Raw genomic sequence first — 27,580 nt, 5'->3', positions numbered from 1 at the left:
CTGATAAAGGAGGTTGATCACCATGTAAGTTACTATTGGCTATTAAGCCTTTTCTCTCTTATGCCATAACTTGCTAATATGCATTTATCTTAAAATGTCAACAGTAACTGACACCCATGCGAGCTGTTACTGGTCTTGTAACGTGATCAAAGTGAGGATAATGTTGCAGCGTGTAGCCTCACGTTATGTACTGCAGCCTTCAGAAATATCATTAATTCATTTTACTTTAGTCACAGATGCTGACACCCTTACCTTAAGCTGGATGACCTCAACAGTAGGCATTTCCTACGCACTGATTTATCTGTGGCAGCCTGCCACATTATCAACGCTGATTTTCGATTGATTTTGTTACCATTTAAAATGGGTAAAATCGTATTTGATGACAGAGCTCCAATCAGTGCATATATTCTCTCAGCATCTCTCGCCCCGTCGCTCCCTCTCTCTGTCTCTCTCTCTCTCTCTCTCTCTCTCTCTCGGCACAGTTAGGCTGTCATTCTGTGGGAAACACTGTATTTACATACAATTGGGATTCATGTTGATAAATACGCCTATGGGTGGGCAGGAGGGTGAGTGTGAGCAAGCATTCTCAATGTGACAACCCTGTTAGTGACTGGTAGGCTATTTTATCTGCCTTTTTGCTATAAAGTAATATATTCCACCATGTTGTCCACCTTTAGATGGTCTACATTACAACAACATGGGGCGCAGTGTCAAAGATGCGTTTTGTAGTCCATCTTCAGAACATTGTAGTTTCATCACGGCAGGTAACGTCAGTAAAATCCGCCGTCACATAATTACGTTGCTTAGAAAAGAGGATTCTCTTAGACCCGCCGTCCTCTTTTCCTAAGTCCTAACGGATTCTCCTTCACTCCTTTGGTTAGGAAAAGAGATTTTTTTGACTTTTTGGATGCAAGACCTGAAACAAGACAAGCTAACAGACAGGAAGTGGTAGCAGACATAAAAATAGACACAATATCTATCTATATATACAATCTAACTGTGGGAGCTGAGCATGATAGGCTTTGGTTGAGCTGTATATGTTCCCCTTACCAGCTTAGCAACTAGACTGATGCAAGAGTTTCAGAGTGGTTAGTTATTTTATACTGTGCACTGTCTCTACAGAGTCAACACCATGGGACCTTACTTTGGAAAAAATATGTAAATAAAATATGTATATGTATGTCTGCTAAGGGACAAGTAATTTTTTATCCCATTTGAAATGTGCTCTGAATTACACATATGGTGGTGATCAATTTAAAATATACATATAAAAGTCAAGAAAATTGCAGTTTGATGTAAAACTGTTGAAATAATAAATTATATAATTACGACTGTGAAACTACATAATAAGACCACAAACCCAGTCGCGTATGTGACATCATAACTTTTTCTCTCAATGTCTGAAGCTAACATGAGAGAATGATGTGATAAATGGACAGAGTAATTGGATTAAAAACATCAGGGGAGATACATTTCTGCTTGGAACATAGCTAAGTTACCTAGCTAGTAGCAATCAAGCAATGAATGTTAGCTAGCATTACTGTGTTAACATGTTGGTGATGTATATTGTGCGAGACGAGAGATGTCATTTATTGTACAGGTTTCACACAAAACTAAATGAAACTTTACTGATTTATGACAAACGGTCTTGGACAAAATTATCTTTTAAATTGCCAAACATCACATGTTTAATTCAGGGCACAGTTTAAATTAAAATTAAAAATAAGTTGTCTCACACTGTTAACTACCGTACATATTTTTCTTGAAATAAGGTCCCATGGGCCGGAAGCAGAAGCGAGGGACTTAGGCTTCCTATTACTATAAAACAGGAAATGCTTGGGGAGGAATGCCCCTCCCCAAACAGTTGTCTTGCATGGTGGAACCAACAACCGCCAACAACAGAACAACAATAGAACCAGCGGCTCCGTATGGAGCTAGCTAGCTTGCTTAGCTAGTTGTATCTGTAATTAATTTACCGGGATCGGGAAGATAATTTTGACTAGTGAAAAAACAAAATGTACTCACCAGAGAAAATGAACAGCCAACTCCTAATAAGCTTTTTCTAAGGCGCTGGTTAAATTTACACAGTGCGGTGGGTATGAGTCACTCTAGCCTGATTGAAAGGTCGCCATAGTAACGACTTGTCAATCACAGATGAACATCATGCTGTATTAAAGAAGACATGGAACTAGTGATTAAGACCATAAACTCATTATGAAAGTGTTTACTGAGCTAATACATCAGGCGAGAAGTAGGGTCATTTTACCTTTATTTCTAATGGAAACAAACTTCTTTTTGCTACAAGAGGATTTGGCCCCTGCTGGTTGTTCGCTAGAATGCAGGTTTAAGGGTTCAGTGTACAATTCACTTAGCTTCTCAGACCGTAAGCTTTCCGCTTGGATGTAGCCCTGTGCAGCGCTCTTACTACAGCACCGCACCTAACGAAATGCAGTCCACTAACACCACAAAACAATTCCAACACAACACAAACTCCACCTAAGGATACAAAACATGTGCTGAAGCCCCTCAGACCAAACGAGATTCAGATGATGTCGGTAATAACGGCATCATGAAACTTCAGAAAGGCTGGAGAAACACGAGAGTCATGTTTGCTCGCCAGCTAACGCCGACCAGTTGCTAACATTATGCAGTGCAAAGTTGTATCACTTTCCACATTACTTTACCAACTAACGCGTCCAATTTTACAATCCTGTATGAAAGCGGTTGTGTTTCAAATTATGCTTGTTCATGAGTTAAAGTGAGCATACGTACGAGCACACACCTGGTTGCGATCTTAAAACCGCACCGCTAGTGGCAGCTGAAAACTATATATTACCCATTTAATTTATCATATGCTTATCTGTGAACTGTAATGCAAACACAAACAACCGAGATTAGTAAGTGATGCAACAATATGAGGGTTATTTGAATTTTTTTCTTGTGCTGTGCAGTCAGCTTGTTTGATATTCCTGCGAACACAGCCCTGGAACCTACGGCAACTTATTTGTATTTTTCCATCTTCATATCTTTTGTCAGCTTTTCTTGGGTGATCGCTTGGCTTATGCAATCTTAAACTTGATGAGACTTGAGTGGGAGAGGAAAAAGTAAAAGGAAGCAAGTGGGAATAATCTGAGCAACACTTCAAGCTGGTACATGTGGCCACAGGGCAAGAACACAAAATAAACACTGATGCCATGAATGTGAATTCATAGGGGCATTTTTGCCTTTATTTTGAGAAACAGGACAGTGGCTAGTGATAGGAAATGTGGAAAGAGAAAGAGCAACTAACTTAAAATTGTGTTTAGTTTCCTTGATAGAAATGATATATTATAATGTTGTATTCACAACAAGGAACAAAGAACTGTCTTTTTAGGGTAATATTAACTGTAAATTAAAATATACATATGTAAATAAAGAAAAACATGCAGAGAAGGTAAAAGTATTTTTTGCGTTTAGTATTTGCAGGTATCCCTTTAAGGTTGCATTCAGTCTTGACAACCTCCACCAACAAGTTATGGCAGTCAGCAAAGCCACACCACTTGCTCCTGTTTTTTAATATCATTATTGTGATACTTGGTAAAAATTGAAAGGGTCGCACTTAAATATCAACATTTTTATCGACTCCTCTCCTCACATCGGCACTGGACTGTAATACGACAATGTTTAGAGAGATTTTAGTAAGAAAATTAACATGAAACCAAGAGTGGGACAGAAATAGGACTTTGCTGTGAGGTCAATCCGTGAAGGGATTTTTGAAGTGAGGTGGACAAGTCCCATCCCCAGCAGAAATAACACCCTTGATTACAATGAATATAGGAGATTAGTTTACTGTTACTCGTATTAAATATCATGACTGTATATTTTAGTAGTTGGTGACAATGTTGACCAAAACATCCACTGCTTTTATACCATTAAAAAGTGGATTCCATCGACTACTAATGGTTTTCCGTTAAGCATTCTTCATAAGCATGGCTATCCCAAAATTGGCTTATGCTTGCTGCCAAACCTTCTCTTGGCAGCTCTCTTGCATTCATAATCCAGTTTTTTTCTCCATTGGTGCTGCTGCAGGCTGTACGCAATTAAACTTGGCAGAAAAAGGTCTGTTGTTTGAGCAAGCAAACAACAGATCTTAGTAGCAATGAGAATTCTGCTGAGAAATCGAATTCCCCAAAACAAATAATAGCTCCCGGCTTAAAGGCATGCAGGTGCTGTAAGTGATATCAGTATTTCTTCTACATTCCTGTTTGTTCTTGCAGCCTAGCTCCCTGAAATGAACTGAAACACGGCCAAATGACTGACAATGCCTTAAAGCACCCAAGCACCTGGGAGCCCACAGAGAACCGGCACTGCTCTTCATCAGCCTTGAGGGATATACATCATCAGTGATGTCATACATCAGCAAATGTGGTGAGGATGTGGTGATCTCTAAGACGATAAAAACATTCCCCAATCAGAAGGCCTGGATGAATGGAGAGGTGAGGGCTCTATTTGAGCCAAAAAAAAAGCTGCTTACCACACTGCCAGAGTGAGGCTGAAAGCTTGCATCAAGGATGTGAAGCGGAGACATCAGCAGAGACTGGAGAGAGACCTCAACACCAACAGCACCAAAGATATGTGGCAGGCCGTCAAAAACATCACAGGCTACAAAAGCAGGAGCTCCCCCATCATATCAAGGAGTCAGCTGTAAAGTCTACAATATCGTTCCTGTACCTAAAAAGTCTGCAGTGTCTAGTCTGAATGACCACCCTGTGGCTCTCACCCTCCATTCTGATGAAATGCTTTGAGAAACTGGTTCTCCAGCACATAAACACCAACATCCCAGCCAGCCTGGACCCTCACCAGTTTGCTTTCAGAACCAACAGATCCATAGAGGATGCCATCTCCACTGCCCTCCACTCAGCCCTCACACACCTTAAGAAAAACAACACCTAGCTGTTTGTGGATTTCAGCTCAGCATTCAGCACAATCTCCCCATGAAACTGATCAGCAAACTCAGCGCTCTGGGTTTAAATACAACACTCTGCAACTGGATATTGGACTTCCTCACAAACAGACCCACTTCATTCTAGTTGCAATAACTCCAGAAATTTTTTTTGGCAGTGTTGAGCAGTGTGATTGGCTTTATATTGTTTTATAACCTTTTATCCTTGCCATGCTAGGGAATAAGTGTAATGAGGCCTTGCTCCATGCTTGGTATTAGTTCCTTTAAGCTAATAAAGAAGGCTGGCTCTGTGCTGGGGTCTATTCTGAAGCCCCTGGAGTTGGTTGTGGAGAGAAGAATGTTACACAAACTGTTTAACATCATGCACAACACTTCACATCCACTGCACAACCTGCTGGTCGGGCAGCAGAGTGCATTCAGCTGGAGACTCGTACAACTCCGCTGTAGCAAGGACCATTACAGGAAGTCCTTCCTACCCACTGCCAATACAATACACATCAACTCTCCTCTGGGCAGGGAGAGGAGACTGAATGATACGTGATTGATAAAGGACATTACATTATAGTTAAGCATCATGCTCAACACTCTCAATATTTGCAAGTGATACTAAATTGCACATCCTGAATATGCGCACAGTTGCACTTGTGTATACATCTGGTAGTGTGTTGTGCTGCTCTTGTTAAATATCAGTTAAATTTGTTAGATTACAGCGGCCAACTGTCCGCTAAACACTTTTTTCCATCTTTTGGTGACTGCTGTTCAGTCTCGTAGTTGTTCAAAAGTTTTGGTAGCTGGCGCTACAGTACTTTAGCTTAGCCATTAGCGACATTAGCTTAGCAGCTAGCGATGGCTTCTCCTTCTCCCTCTCGCTCTTCTACTTTCTCCTGCTCGGTGTGTCAGATGTTCAGTTAATCCTCTGCCTCCTTTAGCGGTAATGGTACGTGTAATAAGTGTAGTTTATATTATTTATAGTATATTTATAGTATTTGTAGACATGGTGGCGAGGCTCAGTGATTTAGAAGTCCGGCTCCGCACCTTGGTAGATCAGTCTTTAGCTAGCCAGTAGTCGGTGCGGAACGGCCTGAGTTAGCCTGTGGTAGTCGTCCCCCGGCATCCCCTGAGCAGCCAGGAAGGGGGGGCTGGGTGACTGTCCGAAGGAGGAATAGTTTTAAGCATTCAAAGCCCACAGGGCACCATCAACCTGTTCACGTTTCTAACAGATTTTCCCCACTCAGCGACACACCTGCTGAGAAACCAACTCTAATCATTGGCAGCTCCATTTTGAGAAACGTGAAGTTAGTTAAGTGCATCCCTGGGGCCAGAGCGGGCGACATTGAGTCTTATTTGAAACTGCTGGCTAAGGATAAACGTAAATACAGTAAGATTGTTCACGTTGGCGGTAATGACTCCGAAGGTCACTAAGATTAATGTTGAGTCGGTGTGTACATATGCAAAAACAATGTCGGACACCGTAGTTTTCTCTGGACCCCTGCCAAATCTGACCAGGGATGACTTTCTGGGGAAGACCTGGTCTGATTCGGAGAGACGGCATCCATCCCACTTGGGAAGGAGCAGCTCTCATTTCTAGAAATCTGGCCAAGTTTATTAGTGGACCAAATCCATGACAACCCAGAGTTGAGACCAGGAGGCAGAGTCACAGTCTAACACACTTCTCTGCCCTTCTTTTTCAGCAGTTACCCACCCAAAACCCTACGCAGAGTCGCAGTCTAACACACTTCTCTGCCCTTCTTTTTCAGCAGTTACCCACCCAAAACCCTACGCAGAGTCGCAGTCTAACACACTTCTCTGCTCCTCCATTTCAGGAGTTACTTCTTACTTATCCTATAGTGACGGTGTCTGCCACTGCCATTGAAATTATTTAAAAAGGTAAACAGAAGAGGAGCTGTGCATTAAAAACCTCATAAAAATTAAAACCACAAGAGCAATAGTGCAAACTAATAGGAAAATTAAATGTGGACTCTTAAACATCAGATCTCTCTCTTCTAAAGCTGTACTAGTAAATGAACTAATATCAGATTATGATATTGATTTATTTTGTCTTACTGAAACCTGGCTGGGAGATGGAGAATATGTTAGCCTAAATGGATCCACCCCTCCCAGTCATATTAATACTCACATTCCTCGAGGCACAGGCCGAGGAGGTGGAGTTGCAGCTATCTTCGACTCTAGCCTACTAATAAGCTCTAAATATAGTAGTAATTATAATTTGGTGGACTGATCTTTATTCCAACACTCCCCTGGTGTTCTGTGCTCCCTGTCAGGGCAGAGTCAGCTAGTAGGACCACTAACTAAGCTAACTAGCCAATTGCAGAGCCTAAAGTTAGCAGCAGTGCCATGTACAATAATATATCCATGACCATGGATTGTCGCAACATTCCCCTATGCCTTTATAATAATAATAATCTTTATTTGTAGAGCACTTTTCAAAAACAAGTTACAAAGTGCTTTAACAAGCGTAAAGACAATAATACCCAAAAGACAATAATACAAAAACAATACAAGATAAGAGCATGAAAACATTGGCCTGGTCCTAACTACAAAGTACAGCTCCTGAATGGAGGTTGAGGCTGACCAATAAAAACTTGGTCGACTAAGACTGTTAGATCACAAAGATTCTCCACAGTTCAATCATTCAGTTAATTTTACGGGAACCATGAGCACCAAAGTATTATTCGCTCAGATTTACCTGCATGATATGGTTAACAAGAGAGATGGAAAAAATGTTGTGACTTGGTAGTCTAATTTTTATTGAGTAAGTAATTAATTAAGTAATACTTTGCTGAGCAAGAGTTGTGTGGGAAAGTAATATCATGCCATATAGACACACCTGTCCCAAATTCTGTGATTAGTAGTAGCTGACTTTTCAAAAAACAGCAAGTCTCAGATCAGCAGGCAAACTGTCTCATTCTTTAGGAGTGATATTATCAGATTTGTTTGTCCTTGTTAGAACTTGGGTGTTGCCATCTATGTGTTATTTTAGCTGGAAGGCCCATAAGCAGATAATTGCGGTAGACTAGCCTTTTCATGAGAAATGCATGCCTAAATTTAGACTGACTGAAACTTGGTGAAGCTGTTGGCAAGTACGTGACTTATAGATCTTACCGCTGTACAATGACACTGTACAACAGAATACATTTCAAATATCAGTGTGAAGCGTTAAAAAATCCAAGATTTAATTGTTTGGGCACATAAAGCTACCCTAATTATTGTCTGATTAGTGTCTCACTACACTGATGGCTGGCATTAAAGTAAAGTAAACAGAAAACTCAAACAGCAGGGCAGAAATAACTTTTACAGTTTTTCTCAGTCGCTTTGGTGCATTTCTCGAATCATCCTTAACATTTGCAAAACAGTAAGTGCATTTCTAGAAACAGGTAATACAAACGGCACAACACAGTGGATTACCTGCAAAAGCCCTTTACTTGCTCAAAATCTGTCTCTCAGAAGCAAATCTTTATGTCCTTGAACTTGTCAGTGCCATCAGAACAAGTCCTTGTGTCTTGCAAGTCAAAATGTTTAGCCATCTTGTCAATATAACAGTGTACTGTGGAAGTATTTTCTGATGTACATTTTGGCTAAGATTTTGATGACAATGATTGAAAATGCACAAGGGGGCACTTTTTTTTGTATGACATATATCACTTTCACCAGTACAAAGTTATACATTGCAGGAGAGAGGACAGGAATCACAGCTATGCTTTCACTGTTCGTACTGTAATTTGTTGACAGAGCATGTCATTATAATACAGAAAAGAAAGAGAAAGGACTGCTTCCTGGGATACACCCCTTTGGCTGACGTTCTGGTTTGTTGTGTCACAGATTCTCTTCCACATCACAACAGATATCTTTATCTATTCAGGACACATTTACAAAAAATTCTAATACACATGTATAGAATGTTTATCTATATATACATTCACACACACACACACACACACACACACACACACACACACACACACACACATATATATATATATATATATATATATATATACATTTTCATATATTTTTTATCTCGTGATTTCGAGATAACCATAATGGTAATTATAATGTGGTTTGTTGTATTGTAGTTTAGCTCACTTGGTAGAGCATAGGACTTACAGGTTTAAGGTTGTGTGCTCAATTCTCACTGAAGACTAAATTTTTCTTTTTTATATTATTCATCCTCTTCAACAAAGTTCTTATGAAAAGACTGTTTCACATGCTCACATTACTGTAAAGCACGTACTGGAAGGAAATTCCTTCTCATTCAGGAGAATCCATGTGACGTTACACATTTCATGACGGCTTTTGGAACCTTTGAAATAGCCGTCATGAAATGTGTGATTGGGAATCCCCTCAGTCTCTTCATGACAAATTTGCTGAAGATGATGATACACACAAAAGAAGAAAAAGAAAGTCAACAAGAACCGGAATCAAACTGAGCCCTGTGCTCTACCAACTGAACTAACCAGTGTCGCTGGTAATTGCTTTGAAATTATCACAAAAGAAACGCACCTTCCAGCCCCTGTACTCAGCTATGGTTTGTTATCTCGTGATCATGAGAAAATAATGATCCCGTTGTCAGGGGAAAACAATATTCGCTTTATATATATATATATATATATATATTACTGCTCACTGTGTATTGTTACTGGTATTGAGTATTGGTGTGAGTGTTGCTGTTGTGATGTTGTTGTGGTCTATTCTTACTTTGTTTATGGTCCTTAAGAAATAACATTTCGTTTTGCTACAGTATATACTTGTAGGCAAAGGATATGAATAAAGTATTTTAACTTTGATTTTTGATAACGTATTCAACCATTTTGCATGTAGCGACTAATGCAATGAACTCATGCCTAGATGTTTTGGGTAAGATTGTTCGACAGAGACAGAGGTATAATTCATTGTGATCAGCAGGACATAAGCAATTGATAATGTAGGAAACAGCAGACAATTGTACATAATCATTTGCATCAGTGTATCAAGTCATTTGCAATTTGTTCAAAACAATGAGAAAGTGTTTTTATTATGTGCGCAACTGACGAGATGATGTGGAGGTTGAACAATTAGTTTTTAGAATTTCAATTCTGATCTGAGAAATGCACCAAAGCGACTGAGAAAAACTGTAACATGGGAGTGATGATGAAACATTTACAAAATCTATTTTAAGAGACTACTACTAACAGAAACACACCCCTCTTGTTGATCATCCTATATGACAAATAATTTAGATGGTCGCAGGCGGGTTTTTTTTTAGCTGCTCTCATGCGTAATCCCTGCTTTAATCGGGTGTAGCCAAAACACTTTCTGCATCAGAGAATTACACACGCATGACTCACTAACTTTACTGTCACTTGGTAACTCATCAAAATAACCAATTTCTATCATCTGTACTGGAAGATCAAATCACTTTCCCACAGGCTGCTAATTAAAATCTCAAAATCTTTTACGATCAGAAACTGCTGCAGCAATTCCTGCAAGTTATCATATAGACTCTTAAGGGTAAATCCACTTTATTATATGTACAGCAGAGGTGAGTAAAATACTTTAGCAGAACAGTATCAACTGAAAAAACTACTTCTCACAAATTCTCCTTTTACCCCATTTATCTAGTCTACATCTCCATTTTATGTGACTGACAACTGAATTAAATATCGACTGGGTTTACAGTCAGTTTGTTAAGAAACGTCACATTATCATCTTCTGATCAGATAATTAGTTACATTAGTTACAAGGTCAATGTTCATCTTTTAGGTCTAATCATAAATTGTATACTTAACTACCCCAATAAGACTATCAACATGTACACTTGACATACTTTGAGTTAATCCCCAAAACATTTAAATACATCTAACAAAGGTGATACCATAGAAGGCGCATCGACCCAGCAGCAGGTCAGTATCCGCTCCTTTGTGCGAGGTGGAACAGGTGGATCCCTACAAAATGACCTCCAGCAGGCTACTAGCGTGTATGTTTCTGATCAACCTGTCAGACTCCATGAAGGTGGCATGAGGGCCCGACGTCCTCTAGTGGGATCTGTGCTCACAGCCCAGCAAGTGCAGCTGGATTAGCATTCGCCAGAGAACACCGGAGTCAGCAGGTCCTCCGCTGGTGCCCGTTCTCTTCACAGAAAAGAGAGGGTTCACACTGAACTCATGTGACAGATGTGAAAGAGTCTGGAGATGCTGTGGTGGCATTGATGCCACTGACTGCCCCCCATGTTCTCCAGACCTGTCTGCAACATCATCCAGCATGACCAAGTGGTGGGGCAGTGATGGTCTGCGGAGGCATATGCTTGGAGGGTGGCCCAGACCTCAATGTGCTAGCCAATGAAACCCCGACTGCGGTTAGGTACTGGAAAGAAGTCCTCAGAGCAATTGTTAGACCTCACGCTGGGGCAGAGGGCCCTGGGTTCATCCTGGTGCAGGACAATACTCAGCCTCATGTGGCCAGAGTGTATAGGCAGTTCCTGGATGACGAAGGCATTGATGTCATTGACTAACGCCCCCCAGACCTGAATCATATTGAGAACCTCTTGGGTGTTATGTATCGGTGCATCCAACACCGCAAGCAGCAAGTCTCAGATCAACAGACAAACTATTTCATTCTTCAGGAGTGATATAGTCTGATTTGTTTGTCATTGTTAGAATTTGGGTGTTGCCATCTATGAGTTATTTTAGCTGGAAGGCCCATTAGCAGATAATTGCAGTAGTCTAGCCTTCTCGTGAGAAATGCATGCCAAAATTCCTCTGAGTCAGACTGACTGAAACTTGATGAAGCTGTTGACAAGTACGTATGCTGTACAATGACACTGTACAACAGAATATGTTATTTGGTTATAGATCTTCATCATACAATAAAATTGATCTGGTAACTAGAGTTTGCTCTAAAATTTGGAAGTTTGGTAGATTATACATTTAATACATTTTAAATGTCTTCTAACCAACTGAGAGAGAGCCTTTCTGAAACCAACTATCCAGCAAGCACCCCACATGGACTTGGTCTGTGGAGATGATTAGTAAATAGAGGCCAGCTTTGCGCGCTCCCGCGAAGTCCCTTAGGAACCCTATGAAATTCATGACATTACAGTTACCTATATACAACTATATAAAATATAGTAAAGTAAAGTGTATTATAATCCTTATGCGCATCACAAACATTTAAGAACCCTATGAGATTCATGATATTACATTTACCTATATTTAACTACAGGTGCTGGTCATATAATTAGAACATCATCAAAAAGTGAAACTTGTATAATGTATACATTCATTCCACAGAGACTGATATATTTCAAGTGTTCATTCCTTTTAATTTTGATGATTGTATCTGACAACTAATAAAACCCCAAAATCAGTATCTCCGAAAATTTGAATATTGTGAAAAGGTTCAATATTGATTGTTCAGTTATTCAGTTTCCATCAAGCGGGAACAATGGTCTCCATTAATTCAAACACTGGGGCCGCACTTTCGCACGCAGGCTCTGTACTATTCAATCACACCAACAGACTGACCAGCACTGCACCTCGGTATAATCATTTAAGTGTCACAGTCGCATTCCTTGTGTCAAGCCACTCTTGAACAAGACACGGCGTCAGAAGCGTCTCGCCTGGGCTAAAGACAAAAAGGACTGGACTGCTGCTGAGTGGTCCAAAGTTATGTTCTCTGATGAAAGTAAATTTTGAATTTCCTTTGGAAATCAAGGTCCCAGAGTCTGGAGGAAGAGAGGAGAGGCACAGAATCCACGTTGCTTGAAGTCCAGTGTAAAGTTTCCACAGTCAGTGATGGTTTGGGGTGCCATGTCATCTGCTGGTGTTGGTCCACTGTGTTTTCTGAGGTCCAAGGTCAACGCAGCCGTCTACCAGGAAGTTTTAGAGCACTTCATGCTTCCTGCTGCTGACCAACTTTATGGAGATGCAGATTTCATTTTCCAACAGGACTTGGCACCTGCACACAGTGCCAAAGCTACCAGTACCTGGTTTAAGGACCACGGTAACCCTGTTCTTAATTGGCCAGCAAACTGGCCTGACCATAACCCTATAGAAAATCTATGGGGTATTGTGAAGAGGAAGATGCGATACGCCAGACCCAACAATGCAGAAGAGCTGAAGGCCACTATCAGGGCAACCTGATTGCTGCAGTAATTCAGGCAAAAGGAGCCCCAACTAAGTATTGAGTGCTGTACATGCTCATACTTTTCATGTTCATACTTTTCAGTTGGCCAACATTTCTAAAAATCCTTTTTTTGTATTGGTCTTATGTAATATTCTAATTTTCAGAGATACTGAATTTGGGATTTTCATTAGTTGTCAGTTTTAATCATCACAATTAAATTAAATAAACATTTGAAATATATCAGTCTGTGTGTAATTAATGAATATAATATCCAAGTTTCACTTTTTGAATGGAATTACTGAAATAAATCAACTTTTTCATGATATTCTAATTATATGACCAGCATATGCCCACCTTAGGGGCAGCAGTACTGCAACAACAAGTCTGCTTTGACAAAACACGTCTAACCCAATAGATTCATTTGAGTTTTTGAGAGTTTATCCACAAAACATGTTTGCTAGCAATGTAATGATTACACTTTCACAGACCAGTTGAACAATAAACTGTAAGAGTTGCATGCAGTAGCTTGTCAAATATTTGTCCGGTCACAAGGCCATCAAATAAAACAGTCCCTTCACTCATGGTTTCAATAGTAAACTGTCATAGGAATGACAATTACCAATAAAAAACATTACATTTTTACATTTAAGAAAACAGAAATTACAAAGTATCTTTTGTATTTCATACAAATAGACGATCTGCTCCAGGTCTCTCTTCATTCGTCTGATGACGACCAAGTGCTCAGCCAGGGAGGGGAGATTCGGCAGCCTTGGCTTGCTGCACAGGGTCTTCTCCATGAGGCCATAAACAAACAGTCTGCGATTTAAGTCCGTAGAATCCAGGATTGAGGAACCTAACCTTTCGCAGGTCGAGGTCCACTCCCTTATATCCTCTGCCAGAAACGCTAGGTCCGCTGGGTCCACACTTGGTCGGGTCATTCTGTCACGGTTTTGAGGTGAAGGCAGGGTTGAGCTGGTTGGAGGACCCAAACGCAGGACACGAAGGCTAGCAGGTGCAGTTCAGAGATTTATTTAAGGGCAACAAAAAGCGAGCACACTTACAGACTGAGTGGCTGAAAGACTAAGTCTAAAACAAAGCTTGTCCAACAGAGAATCAAAATCCAAAACGAGCTGGGAAACAGGCAGGGAAACAGGCAGGGAAACAGGCAGGGAAACAGGAGAACACACTGCAACACTGGGTGACAATAAACAATGACCCAACAAAGACAAGACAGAAACACCAGGTATATATACACAGGGACTAACGAGCAGGGCGGGAGCAACACAGGTGACAGACATGAGGCTAACGAGGCACAGGCAGGGAGAGAGAGAGAGAGAGAGAGAGAGAGAGAGAGAGAGAGAGAGAGAGAGAGAGAGAGCAGGGGAAAACTGGGACAGACATGCAGAGGGATCACTGGGGTAACAGACATGACAAGGGTTACCAAACACTAGACGAAAGACAAGACAGACCCCCAAAACCCAACTGACCAAAATAACGCTAACTAAACACAAAAGTGCAAAACACCGCATGGCAGAAAGGCAGAGTGTGACAATTTTAAACTGATTATGCATGAGAACACCAAAACATAAGGCTCTCGAGGAGAAGTGACGTCAATCGATGTGCATATTATTATGGGTTGATCCGCTTTATAGCTTTGATGGGTGCAAGAATAGGATACGTCCCCCAAATTATATAGACAGGTTTTCAAGCAATCCTTCGTTAATGTGTTGTGTATGATTTCTGAGAAGTTTCTCATGGAGGGAGAGAGTAATGCACCCATCAACCTGTTAAAAGCAGGCGCCTGTCGGCTTGCGTTGAAAGAGCGAATCTTGAATGTAGAAAACCTAACATCCGTCTGATCAACGTATCAACGTTTTTTATCTTTGATAGGGGTGTTGATATTGACAGCCAGCTGTGAAAGTTGAGCGTAGATGCTTTATCTTTATCATTGTAATATAGGGTACATTAGTCAATGTGATGCGGTGTTGTTATCAGGAACTAAATGTTACGAGGAGCAACGGTAAAGTTAGTGAAAGGGATGGATTTATGTGTGAGAACACAAAACAGATGGCTCTCACATGATGTTTACAAATGCAGCCGTGATTATTTTTCGTTCTTGTTTTAAACTCTCGGCAACAAAAATGTTTCAAATGCATGAGCTCATTCTCAGCAGGAAAAGAGGCGCCCTCTCTCTGCGCCCTTTATAGCCGATCTGCAGGAGATCTCGGCACTAATATGGATTCACCCATTTGAAAAGAGAGTAAACCAAATACATTCCATCTGTGTTTAAACATGTATTTATGTTTACACATACAATCCACTCACTTAACAACGATGGCGATGAGTTAAAAGGAATAGCCTATGACTTTTTGTAAATGACAATGAAATAGTGTTATTTTCCGGATCAAACAGCGCATCACATCCATACGTTGGCGCACAGCGTTTGGCTCGATTAGGAAGCGAACATGTGATAACAATATAGTATGAAATTATGCACTAGTAATTTGCTCGACTGACGCATTGATCAATTTAAATGTAATTAGGTCCTCCTGTTCACCTTATTTATGAGAATAAATTGTACTGCATACAAGTAGGCTAATTAATATGATTCCTGATTAAACATTGAGGTGCTCCAAAACATTTAAGGTGTTCTTTTGCAGAAACGGAATCTCCGCTTATGTTTATTATCCTCAGTCATGGTTCTTTTTGTGCGCTGCAAATTATCTTAAATTATGTTTTTTTATAGTGAACTTCAGGGAGAATCAATCAAACAAGTGTCTGATTATTTAGAGAGGCTTCAGGCTTTAAGCCTATACTACTCAGAGGTAATATTTCGATATATTTACACAGTTGTAGGACTATTCACTTCAAACAGTTTCATCCTTCTGCCATGTGAGTCGCCGTTTCTCCTCTTTATGTGCTATGTATTATGCGTACGCACATAAAGAGGAGGGTTCAGAGTTTACTTACAGGATGCACATTTTCAATGTCTTCAACGAGTTTGTTTTTTATAGATCACAACCTTTGCTAGGTAAGTGGCATTAGTTGTTGTCACCTATGTTGTAATAGTATTTATTTACTCACTGTAATGTCGTCTTCTGTGTTACTTTCTTAGACCGATCATGTGTATCATGTACTTTCTCTCCCTCTGTATGCAACCTCATCCCATTATTGCATGTTACTAACACAACTTCTCCTCTTTCTGGTAGTCTTGTGTTTTCTCGTCCCTCTCCTCTCTCCTCCTATCACTTCCTGCAGGTTTTCTGGCTCTGGAGCTGTGGAGTCTGGATCTGTAGTTGCGGGTCACCTGCTGCCCCCGTGTTCCTGCTCGACACCCTCTGCTGCAACGACTATTGTTACTAGTCCTATTGTTATTATTGTTATTATAATCATTAACATTACGATTGTTATCATTAACACTACTATAAATATCTGTACCATTTTTCACTTAGTCTATAGCAACATTACCTTCACTGTCTGTACCTCTGTGTGTATATTGTGTAGGCTGCCTCCCTCCCCTCTCTTTCTCCTTACATCACTCTCTTTTTCTCTCTATTCCTCTCCTGCTCTCTCTCTCTCTCTCTCTCTCACTCTCTCTCTCCTTCACCCCCAACCGGTCGAGGCAGATGGCCGCCCACCCTGAGTCATGGTTCTTAAAAGGAAGTTTTTCCTTGCCTCTGTCGCCTAGTGCTTGCTCTTGGTGGGAACTGTTGGGCTTCTGTAAATATCATCACAGAGTATAGTCTAGACCTGCTCTTTTATGAAAAGCGCTGTGAGATAACTGTTGTTGTGATTTGGCGCTATATAAATAAAATTGAAATTGAAATTGAAATGTGTTTTGCCTGCAACATCTTAATTATTAGCTCGTAAACAAAATATGTCAGGGCCAAAGTTTTTTTTTCCGTTTTTATCCTGAGTGTCGGACATTAGGATGTGACTTAAGCTGATCTACTATCCTAACAATAGGAGACGACTTAAAGTATCTGAGAAATAAAAAGGCTTTCAAACTAAAAAAATAAAAATTTTTGAAGGAGTTTTAAAAAACCATGCCAAAAACCAGCAGGAATAAAGCCCAGCATATTTTGGATAAAATGTCCTCCTTAAAAAACATATCTGCATGGATTGAACGTGGGGAGTTTGTGTTTAATGGTAATGTTATTAAAGGGTCTCATGTATGATTTGATAAGAGGAGTAACTGCTTCTCACAATGTGTCTGACAGCCAGAGACCTACAGGTTGGGATGAATATCTGCAATCGTTGGCTATACTGAATATACCTTTATCAGTTGTTCCAAATCAACTGGTCAAAAGAAAAATTGACGAGATTAAGAGAAAGACTTTTGGAGAATCTTCTCCTCTTATTACTGGACCGCCATCTACGCTTCTTGTTACCAGAGGACATCGATTAGCAAACAATGAAACAAGTCCATTTGTATCTCCTAAAATGCTATTGAGTGATTGGATAACTTTTTAATTGTATATCGTTATCGGTTTTAAATAAATACATAGAGACATAACTTTATCATTTCAAAGTGTTTTTATTTATATCACCATAATAACAAAAAACATTGTCTTACACGTTTCAATCTATAAATCATTTTGATAATGAATGGCACACAACTTCTAATATTATTATACACTTTAAAAGAATCTGATACTTGGACACACTGGTTACATTCTGCACAATTATTTTGACCACATACAACCGAGGGTCGTATTTCTTTCACAAATCTGCACAGCATTAAATCATTGCATGGCCGTTTATTACTATATTTAGTCATTACATTGTCATAAGATAACCCTCTATCCTATGGAGCTAAAAGAGTCTCAAAAAAGAGCCAAGTCAGGGGAGTCTCAAAAATTCACACACAAATACATTTAGCTTTTCAGATAGCTTTTAAGCAACACCATTAAAACCAACCTGCCATATTTTATTTCAGTACCCCTTGTGTTGCCAAAACAGCACTGACACAATTGGGGCTTGGATTCAGGACCTTTGGAGTTGTACAGTGTTTGGAACTGGAATTTTGGCACCAGATCCTTTGGGTCTTGTTGGTTGCTGGGTTATTTGACATTCATGGAGTGTTGACTGAAGAGTAGTAAATGTTGACTTGAGCTTTGCATGCAATTTGGAGAGACATTTTAATAAGACTGATTTATTGCTTTAACGAAATTCCTGTATTTCTTTTTAAAACCATATCCCTGTAACGGTGGTAAACATTTTTGGAATTGGTCCAATAGTGTGAGAACACCATTGCAATTGGCTACATAAAGAATAAGACCATAATGCTTGTTTTTGCTACTTAAATGTAACACCTTTATTGTTCAAGGGAACATAATTCTGGGAAGTCTTGTATAAATTCATCAAACGTAGCAGTACAGTCAAAAAAAATCACTAAAGAACTAGTGCACATAGGCCAAAGACAATCACCAAACCAACTTCAAAGTAAATGGTGCATAAATTAACAGGAATTGCTCTTAAGTGATTCCATTTCAAAAGTGGGACTGAGTGCAAGAAGTTGACATATGCACCTACACCAGTCCAAAGCCAGAACGTATGGAACTGAGGGCCATCATCAAGTCCTGCTGAAAGATCTTGTAGGTCTGGTAGTGGCTGGGGAGCTTCAACTTGAAGAAGCAGGTGAGCGCCACTGGACAAGTTGAGGTAACATTAAGGTGTCTAGTTGGCAGTTCCCACCCCACCCAAAACTTCATCAGATCACGTAGCACCATCTGTTGATGCAATGGAAGAGAAGGAAAATTGTACTTGTGACCCCACAAACTTTACATAGCAGATCATTCAAAAAATATGAAGTAACGATTCTCTCATAAGATTATCTTTTCAACAAAGTCAGTTATTGCACTCTTACATACTCAAGTAAAGATAACCCATCAGCAATGCTTGCTGTTTAGACAGGGCTTCAAAACAGATGACAAATATAAGATTGTGCTACACTTCAAAAGTAGTCTCTTTTCCTCTCCTAGTTTAGAACCTCCAAATGATTGCTTTAAATACTGTGGAATGTAAACAAAGTGAAGTTTCATTTACCAATTTTATGTGAATTTGTGTTTCATATCATCTCAGAGGGAGCTGGCCTTTACCGTTTCTGTCAAACATTCACATTTATGTCTTCTCCTTTCCCTGTGCCGCAGTGAAGCACACAGCAGTGGATAGAAAGGAGGGAGAGAAACATGACCATTTGACAATAAAACAGTAAACCAGCTCACTCCGACATGAAATGAAACACAAATGCACATAAACATAAATATGAAGAACCACTTTATGAGGAAACAATTGTGTTATTTGGGATGAGAAGGAAAAATAAGGAAATAAAGACCCTTTACAGTTTTACCTTCTATGAATTTTCTCAAAAATCCAGTGACAAGACTTTTTCTCCAATGGAACAGTGTCGTCCTCATCCTCGTCTCGTCACGGTCTACAAGGGATCAAATAAACATTTCATGTCAGGTTTGAAATTTTTATTAAATGTTGCAAAGTGATCTTTTTATGAATGAATGATCCATTTCTGTCACATAACACAACTTAAACATGACCAAAATAAACCATTCATTTTAGATGTACACACCCCTGTGACACAAAAAATAAAAAACTACACACAATCTTTGTCAGTCACTTGATTCACAGGAATGTCAACTTTATGGAAAGATACTACTAGCCTGACCCTATTAGCATGCAGAAGCGCTAGCATAGCTCGCTAACGTTAGCTTATGTTGATAGTTGCACAATTAAACCGGTTAACATTAATAATTAAACAACATCTCATAACAGGGGATAACTAGCCGAACATGTTGAGTTAGACTTGCAGCTGCCCCGTCGTTGCCAGAAGCCATGTTGAAGTCTCAACTATCTGAAGTCCACCAAAATAACCCGCGACACATGCATATAGCGCTGTGTGAACGCATTCATGCGATTGGCTTATAAGTAAACCATCCCCCACGTGGGGTGCGTTCTTGTGATTGGTTAAAAATAGGGAGATATCTGATTGGTTGCAGATCAATCCCTGTTTAAAAAAAGGCATTTGTGTGTCGAGCCAAGTCAGGGGAGTCTCAAAATTCACACACAAATGCAGAGAAGTTCACAGACCGCAGGGAGTTTGTAAATCAAGATATATTTGTGTGTGCATCCGAAATACATTTCTGAATCTTGTCCTGTGCATTTCTGAATCTTGTGTGCATTTGTAAATTTTGTTTGCATTTCTGAATTTTGTGTGTATTTCTGAATCTTGTGTGCATTTGTGATTTTGTGTGTGCATTTGTGAATCTTCCATGCTTTTTAATTTTGTGTGTGCATTTGTGTATCCTGTGTGTGTATTTATGAATCCTGTGTGTGCATATGTAAATGTAGTGTGTTCATTTATCTTTTTTGAGACTCTTTTAGCTCCATACTATCCATGTGGTAAAGAAAAAACACACAATGCTGACCGCACACTATAGAATCCACATCTTGCACTTGTCTAACAGAATGTTGCATGGACTTACAATTACTGTTGAGAAAGACAGAAAAGGATTCGGGAAAATGTGAGTATACCGGAGAGTTCCCAAAACTGTCAAAGAATGATCCCACACCCTGCTTGTCAATATAGATAGCGACCCAGTGTTGTCCTCCCAGGTGGGAGGGGTCTGTGTTTACCACCAACATGGTGGGTCTCTTTTTAATAACTGATTTGGGAAGCTGGTCACTAGCAAAAGAATAGATTTCAAAAGGCACTCTATTATACCCCTGTAAGGATATGTGTTTGATGATTGCGTTATGAGTAGGTCCCCCAATGATATGTGGACCTGTGAAAATATTGTACATCCAGGGTAGTTGATAGAGCCCACTTCGTCTGCTTGATCCAGGTTTTCGCCGTTAGCTTTGGTGATTTTTACACACGTGTACAGAAACGTATTGTTTAGATCCAGGTAGTCCTCTGTACTAGCTGGAATGAAAAATTCAAGGGGTGCAGAGTCTGATACCGCTGCTAGAGGAGGGAATTCGACGTAGATGCATTTCTCAATACTTGTTTGTGTTAACGGCACCATAAACAGTTCTAGCTCCGATTGTGACAGGCTATGTACCAACGACATTCTCGTTAGAAAATGTCTCTTGTCTTCTAAAGTTTTGTCGACTTGCTTCTCCTTGCTTGTTTATTTTTTCTACTCTTAGTATGGGTCTTCTTATTTGTTGCTCGGCCACGCCTCTTTGGTGGGGAACTCCCTCTTTTCCCAGGAGGTTGTTTTATTGGTCGGGGGGCCACGGCCTCTATACCCGACCCCTCTTGACGTCTGTTCATGACGTTAGTAATAACGTAGCTATGTTTTTAGCGGCTGTCTTTAAATGAGGGGCAACAAATGTAAATCCTTTCTTGAATAAGGGGAATGCTAATCTAAACAAACCCCTAAAGATACCCCCTAACCCTGCACCATACTGAGCACCGAGCCCGCTGTATCCTGGTAAATCACCACCCGCTTGGGCTGTATAAGATGAACGTACTTGTCCACATTGTGAGCATATGGATGGTACATGTTTGCTCCTTGTCTAATACTGATATTTTACGGGTCGAAAGTGTAGCTTTATTACCACTTTGCTGTACATAAAAGGGATATGTTGATTCTGATCTGTCTTGAGAGAAATCTCGATACTATCAATGTGTGTTTTGCAGAGCCCCAGATAGTGTGGTCTGTCATAAGTATTTGTGATCATATGGTTGTTTGGCCCACGATATATGTACTATTCTTAAAAGAGGGACGTAACTATCCCCTACTGTTTGATGATCAACAATATCGGTATAAACAAATATATTATACATCCCTACGGCAGGATGTGGCGCCAAATACGGCATCTGTATCAACACTGTGTTAGTTCGCGGCTGAGATTCCTTCGTGAGTTTTAAAAGCCGCTCCGGGGATAAATCCCAACATTTGTGCAAGTTTTCCTTGAAACGCTGTTGTTCTGCACAAAGATAGCTCTGTCCGATACGGATTTACGGAAAAAATCGTTCAGTCACACTGTTCCACGCTCTCGGTCAGATGTAAGTCAGAAAACTAGCCCTCTATATATACAACTGATTGCTAAAGCCACTCCCAAAGATCCACTTTAAGAGGATAACATCCCGTATACACAAACCCCCCGTTTCACACCCGTCTTCACCTTTTGGTGATCGACCCCCACCACCGCTAATAGAGGATGAGGCCGGACGTGTCTAAATACACACACCCATTTTCACACACCCATGTCTTTGTTGTTAAACCTTACTATGACCCCAATCTTTTTTTATATATATTTTTTTAGAATTTATTTATTGTTATTAAATTTTTTTACTTTTTATTTTTTATTTTATTTTCACTATATAGTCTACTATATAGTGAGCAGTGGGGGATTTCGGACACAGCAAGTGTAGAGTGTATTGCAGCCATGTTTAATGGAAAGTCTTTATAGAAACTAGGGATGCACCTAAATCCGTGTGTGGTTCGTTCTTTGATTATTCCGTTTCAAAACCAAATCGGAAAAAACAAAAAAATAAACCCTTTTTTGTTTTTTTCTGTTTTAAAACCAAAATGGAAAAATAAACAAAAATACAACCATACACAGATTCACCTAACCATTCTTTTAAAAAATTGATTAAGCTAAATATTATTTTTTCGTTTAGTCAATTAATCTTACGACTATTAACGCATCATATTCATAATTCATAATTTTATTCAGTCACCCTGAAAAAGGACATTAGAATAATGATAATAATGGCATATATAAAAGAAGCCTAATTTCCACGTCACTGCTGTGTAATAATACAAACAGACTTTTGTCAGATGCCTGGTTCGAAAAATACTGGACCTCAAATTCAAAAGGATTGTGTAATCAGTGTCTGTCAACCCTTTTCTGAACTGGAGAATAAGTATTTTCACTGAAGTACTTGACTTAAAACAGTAAGTACATTAAGTAAGACGATAAGTAAGTGTCTTTCTTACTCATACATGGTGTTAAAGTAAACAGAAAACTGAAACAGTGGAACTCCAGATGACACAAGGAATATCATGACGTTACCATGACATCAGCAGGGCAGAAATGACTGAACAAGGTGATGAAGAAACATTTACAAAATCTATTTTAAGTGACCACCACCAAGTGATCTACCCCTAACAGAAACACACCGCTCTTGTTGATCATCCTAAATGCCAGATCCTTCAGATGGTCATAGTCTTTTTTGTTGTAGCTTGCTCTCTTGGGGAATCCCTGCTTTAACCCAGTGCAGCACTTATCAAAACACTTTCTGCTTCAGAGAATTACATACCCATGACTCACAAACTTCACTAGGTGACTCATCCAAATAACCAATTTATATCCTCTGTAGTAGAAGATCAAATGGACCTTTGAGTCATTCAAACTTTCTGTCAGATTCTACAATCTCCACTCCTGTCTTAAACCCCGGCTTTCCAACCAGTCTCTGCCAGATTGTCCGTTCACCCAAGCGGAGTGTTTTGCCTAGTCTGCCTTTTGAATCTCTTGTTTTGATCTTTGTTTGTCTTTGCGTGTTTTTGCTCCTGCTCCAAATGCCTGCTTCATTCCTGGAAGCCTAGCCAACTTACCTGAGCCAAGAAGTTTTTTGGACCAGCCTCTCACCTGTCTGCCCGCCCTCAGTCCCAATTTCACAGAGGATTTCAAAACACCATTCCTACTTGTTGTTCAATAAAACCCCTGTACCTGTTTCCAACTCTGTTTCTGCTCCTGAATCCTAGACAGCCCAGCCTAACACTTTGACTTTCTCACAGCCTGTTAATTAAGCAGGATGTGACCAAGAATTAGATCAGAGAGTTTTATGATCACAAACTGTAACAGATAACAGATAATTTAGTTACAAGGTCAATGTTCATCTTTTAGGTCTAATCATAAATTGTATACTTAACTACCCCAATAAGACTATCAACATGTACACTTGACATACTTTGAGTTAATCCCCAAAACATTTAAATACATCTAACAAAGGTGATACCATAGAAGGCGCATCGACCCAGCAGCAGGTCAGTATCCGCTCCTTTGTGCGAGGTGGAACAGGTGGATCCCTACAAAATGACCTCCAGCAGGCTACTAGCGTGCATGTTTCTGATCAACCTGTCAGACTCCATGAAGGTGGCATGAGGGCCCGACGTCCTCTAGTGGGATCTGTGCTCACAGCCCAGCAAGTGCAGCTGGATTAGCATTCGCCAGAGAACACCGGAGTCAGCAGGTCCTCCGCTGGTGCCCGTTCTCTTCACAGAAAAGAGCGGGTTCACACTGAGCACATGTGACAGACGTGAAAGAGTCTGGAGACGCTGTGGTGGCATTGATGCCATTGACTGCCCCCCCATGTTCTCCAGACCTGAATCCAATTGAGAACCTCTGGGATGTATCGGTGCATCCAACACATTTCACAAAAGGTTACTTTCAGATAAAGAAGTAATGCACAGTAGATAACAGCTGAGCAGGCTACAGTGGGCTACATTACTTGAGTCCCATAAAATATGATTTAAATAGTAAACAGCACACATGTGCACCTACCCTATGTGATCAGTGTTCAGATTCTACTTTGTTCAGTCTCTACTGAACAAATCTGTGTAGCTAATGCTAGCTAACCACCAGTCTGCAAATATCTGGCTGAGGTCAAAAAACACAGCAGAAGCAGATGAATTAGTGTGCGGTCTTTCTGCTCTCTCTGCTATAACGGATTATTAAACTGGACGTGTTTAGTGGAAGCATTTGATATTGACAGTCCATTTGTGACAGAAGCCAGCGATGCTGTGCAGTGAGTAAACCTCTCTCCCCGACACCTTAAGAGATACACTGGCGACCGACGCCGGAGTCCATGGGTTTTAGTTCCCTCATCAGCGTGTCCACCTCCAATACCTGAGGTTTCTGTTTCAAGTCAGGACTGTGCAGTACGTTCTCAGGAGCAGCCAGTTACACACAGCTCTATCATATGAACTGTACAGGAGCACAGGAGCTGATGTGCAAGGTACAACTTTGTTTATTTGTCATTATACAAAACAAGGTTCTATAACGAAACAAAGTTTGTAGTCCCTTCATGCCACACACACAGAATTTAACGTGTGTTAACATTAAGTGTATATTAAAATTTGGTGACATATAAAATATAATAAAACAATATATACATTTATTTACACCACAAACATTCTGCAGTGCATTTTTTGAATCTTTGCAGTGCAGTACTTGTTCAAACTGTGCATCTCTCAGTGGTTTCACCTACAGCAACACTGAAACACCACGACAATGGTGATATATAGATATTATATATATATATATATATATATATATATATATATATATATATATAGATAGATATTCAGGGCTTCCTTAGAACTTCATAAAACTCAGTTCCAATACATTTGTTTCATTTATCAAACCTGCGTCATGAGGATGCTTCTATTTCAGCAATTCACTACCATATTGGAACATTTAAACCAGGCACCTGCAAGCATTTCCTGCCCCACCCGCGCAAGCTGCTCAGCTCTATGCTGTTCTCTAGTAGCCTATATTTATTAATTCTGAACGTGTCATGTGTCCAAATTTCACCCACTACTGAGTCACATTATGAGTTGCCTGATGAAATTCACCCAAGTTGGATCAGCCTGAGATTTTTACTGATTTTGAATACAGCCCTCAATCAGTTGGTGATTTTGGTTTCCATCGTTGATAATTGTCATTTTGTTCTCAATGAATTATACAGTAAAGACTTTTGAACTTTAAACTATTTCATTCATCAAGATCTAACGTGTGATTTAAGGTTTCCCTTCTCTTTTTTTTAGCAGTGTGGCAGACTCCAGGACATCTAAGATAAGCTCGTTGAACTTTTCTTCAGACTGTAGCTTCAACACACAGACATAAGAGTGGTATTGATTGTCTCATTTAACTCTTTGCAAGAAAGTGAACTTCTTCTTATGTTTTCAATGTTAAAACAATGTGACAATATGAACACTTTCTGTGGTAGTGATGAAGCCTCGGAGACTCATCAGCTGAATCTGCAGCTCTCCCAGCTTTTAGGTGCTTTATAGTAAATTTCAGCTCATTGTTTATCTCTCCGGCCCACAACTTTACTGTTTTGGTTCACTCTCTGTTATGGGGAGCTGTCAAGCTCAGACACAAGACGCACTATATTTGGGCCCAGATGCAGATACTTGGGCAGAGCAGGAACTGTTTTTCAGCATTTATTAACAAATGATAAACTTACAATCAAAGCAAAAGTGAGCCGAAGGGTGAGACACATACAGGGGGTGTATGGTATGGTGCCGTGAAAAAGACATGCCTTTGGTGTGGAATAAAAATATGTATTTAATTACTTTTGAGTATTTCATAATTTGTATTTTACTTGATTTAGTTGGTAATAAAATACTTAAAGAGCTTGTATTTGAAATTGCAGATAAAGGTATGTAATCAAAATATGATCAGATGCTGCGTACTAAGGCAAGCTTACTGAATGACACTCAAATGCAACAGAGGAAAAGAGCAATTATTAAACACATGACCTCTAGAACTGGGAAATATACTTCCTAGCTGGAAACCACCCAGCATTCATGCCTGAATTTGAAACCTTTCACCTCCAAGGTATTCTGATCAGTCACTTCAGCTCTATGACATGGGGAATTACAAAAGCTCAGCTTTTCAATGGGAGGTTAAATGTACATTGTGTAAGAAGTAAGACCCTTCTCTACTCATTTAATCAATACTCCAGAAGAATTAGGCAGCATATAATCACAAAGTATTACTTGAGAGTGTATATGTTTTCTTTTAACTGTGCAAGAGACAAATGTATGGTCAGTGTGTAGGTGCCCTATATCGCCTATAGCCACCTTGTGCCATGTAGGTTTTTTTGTGGCTCTAGGGGAAAGCTGGACTCAACCTGTCAGATTTCTCAACTAAAATTTTACTGAGTGACTGTTTTCTCAGATTTTGACTGAAAATGAATTCAACGCTCAACCTAATACAACTTTACCAGCTGCTGTTCTTGTTGTTAAGTACAAAAGGTAAACCTTTGTGTAAGACTCTGTTGATCAATGCTGTGTTTGTGGATATTCAAGAACCAGATGCAATCTTATCACTGTAACACACATGCTTGTTTATTGCACATCAAACCAGTGGTCATAAGTTGGAGGGTGACAAGAATGTGACGACAATAAGATGGTCTGAACATTGGCATGTAACAACACACCAAATTGAAAACATGGAAGCAACAGGAAACACTGCTCATAAAAACAACTGTGATAAGTAATGCTGAATTAATTTACACACACACACACACACACACACACACTGGTATTTTATCTGATCAGACCATGTTTATACAATTTGCATACTTCAAATGATGTGTTCTCCAGTGTTTGTAAGGTAGCCTGTTTAGATAACACAGATTATATTCACTAGTTAAAAATAATCTTAACGCAAGGTCCACTTTCAAGCTTTTTCTTTCATGATGTATTTAAATGGATAGAGTTTGTAAATTTCACAGGCTGATGAAAACTAAAATGC

The 27,580-nt window shown here is 39.8% G+C and overlaps 1 long non-coding RNA gene across 2 annotated transcripts; it reads right to left on the bottom strand.

Moving 5' to 3' along the window:
- Positions 1 to 18,351: 18,351 nt before the first annotated feature.
- LOC119915163 lies at positions 18,352 to 19,959 on the bottom strand. 2 transcript variants are annotated; one of them, XR_005446904.1, is made up of 3 exons: positions 19,870 to 19,959; positions 19,416 to 19,499; positions 18,352 to 18,795 (listed from the first exon to the last, which is right to left on the bottom strand). It is a non-coding gene; the product is annotated as an uncharacterized LOC119915163 (long non-coding RNA). The 2 variants fall into 2 exon arrangements; XR_005446903.1 differs by having other exon boundaries at positions 19,746 to 19,946.
- Positions 19,960 to 27,580: the final 7,621 nt, after the last annotated feature.

The sequence above is a fragment of the Micropterus salmoides genome, unplaced genomic scaffold (genome assembly GCF_014851395.1).
Source record: "Micropterus salmoides isolate LMB-PRFRI ecotype aquatic unplaced genomic scaffold, ASM1485139v1 Ms_hic_scaffold_20, whole genome shotgun sequence".
NCBI classification, from domain to species: domain Eukaryota; kingdom Metazoa; phylum Chordata; class Actinopteri; order Centrarchiformes; family Centrarchidae; genus Micropterus; species Micropterus salmoides.
Note: the sequence above shows the minus strand (reverse complement) of the source record. Positions and strands in the feature narration are given on the sequence as shown.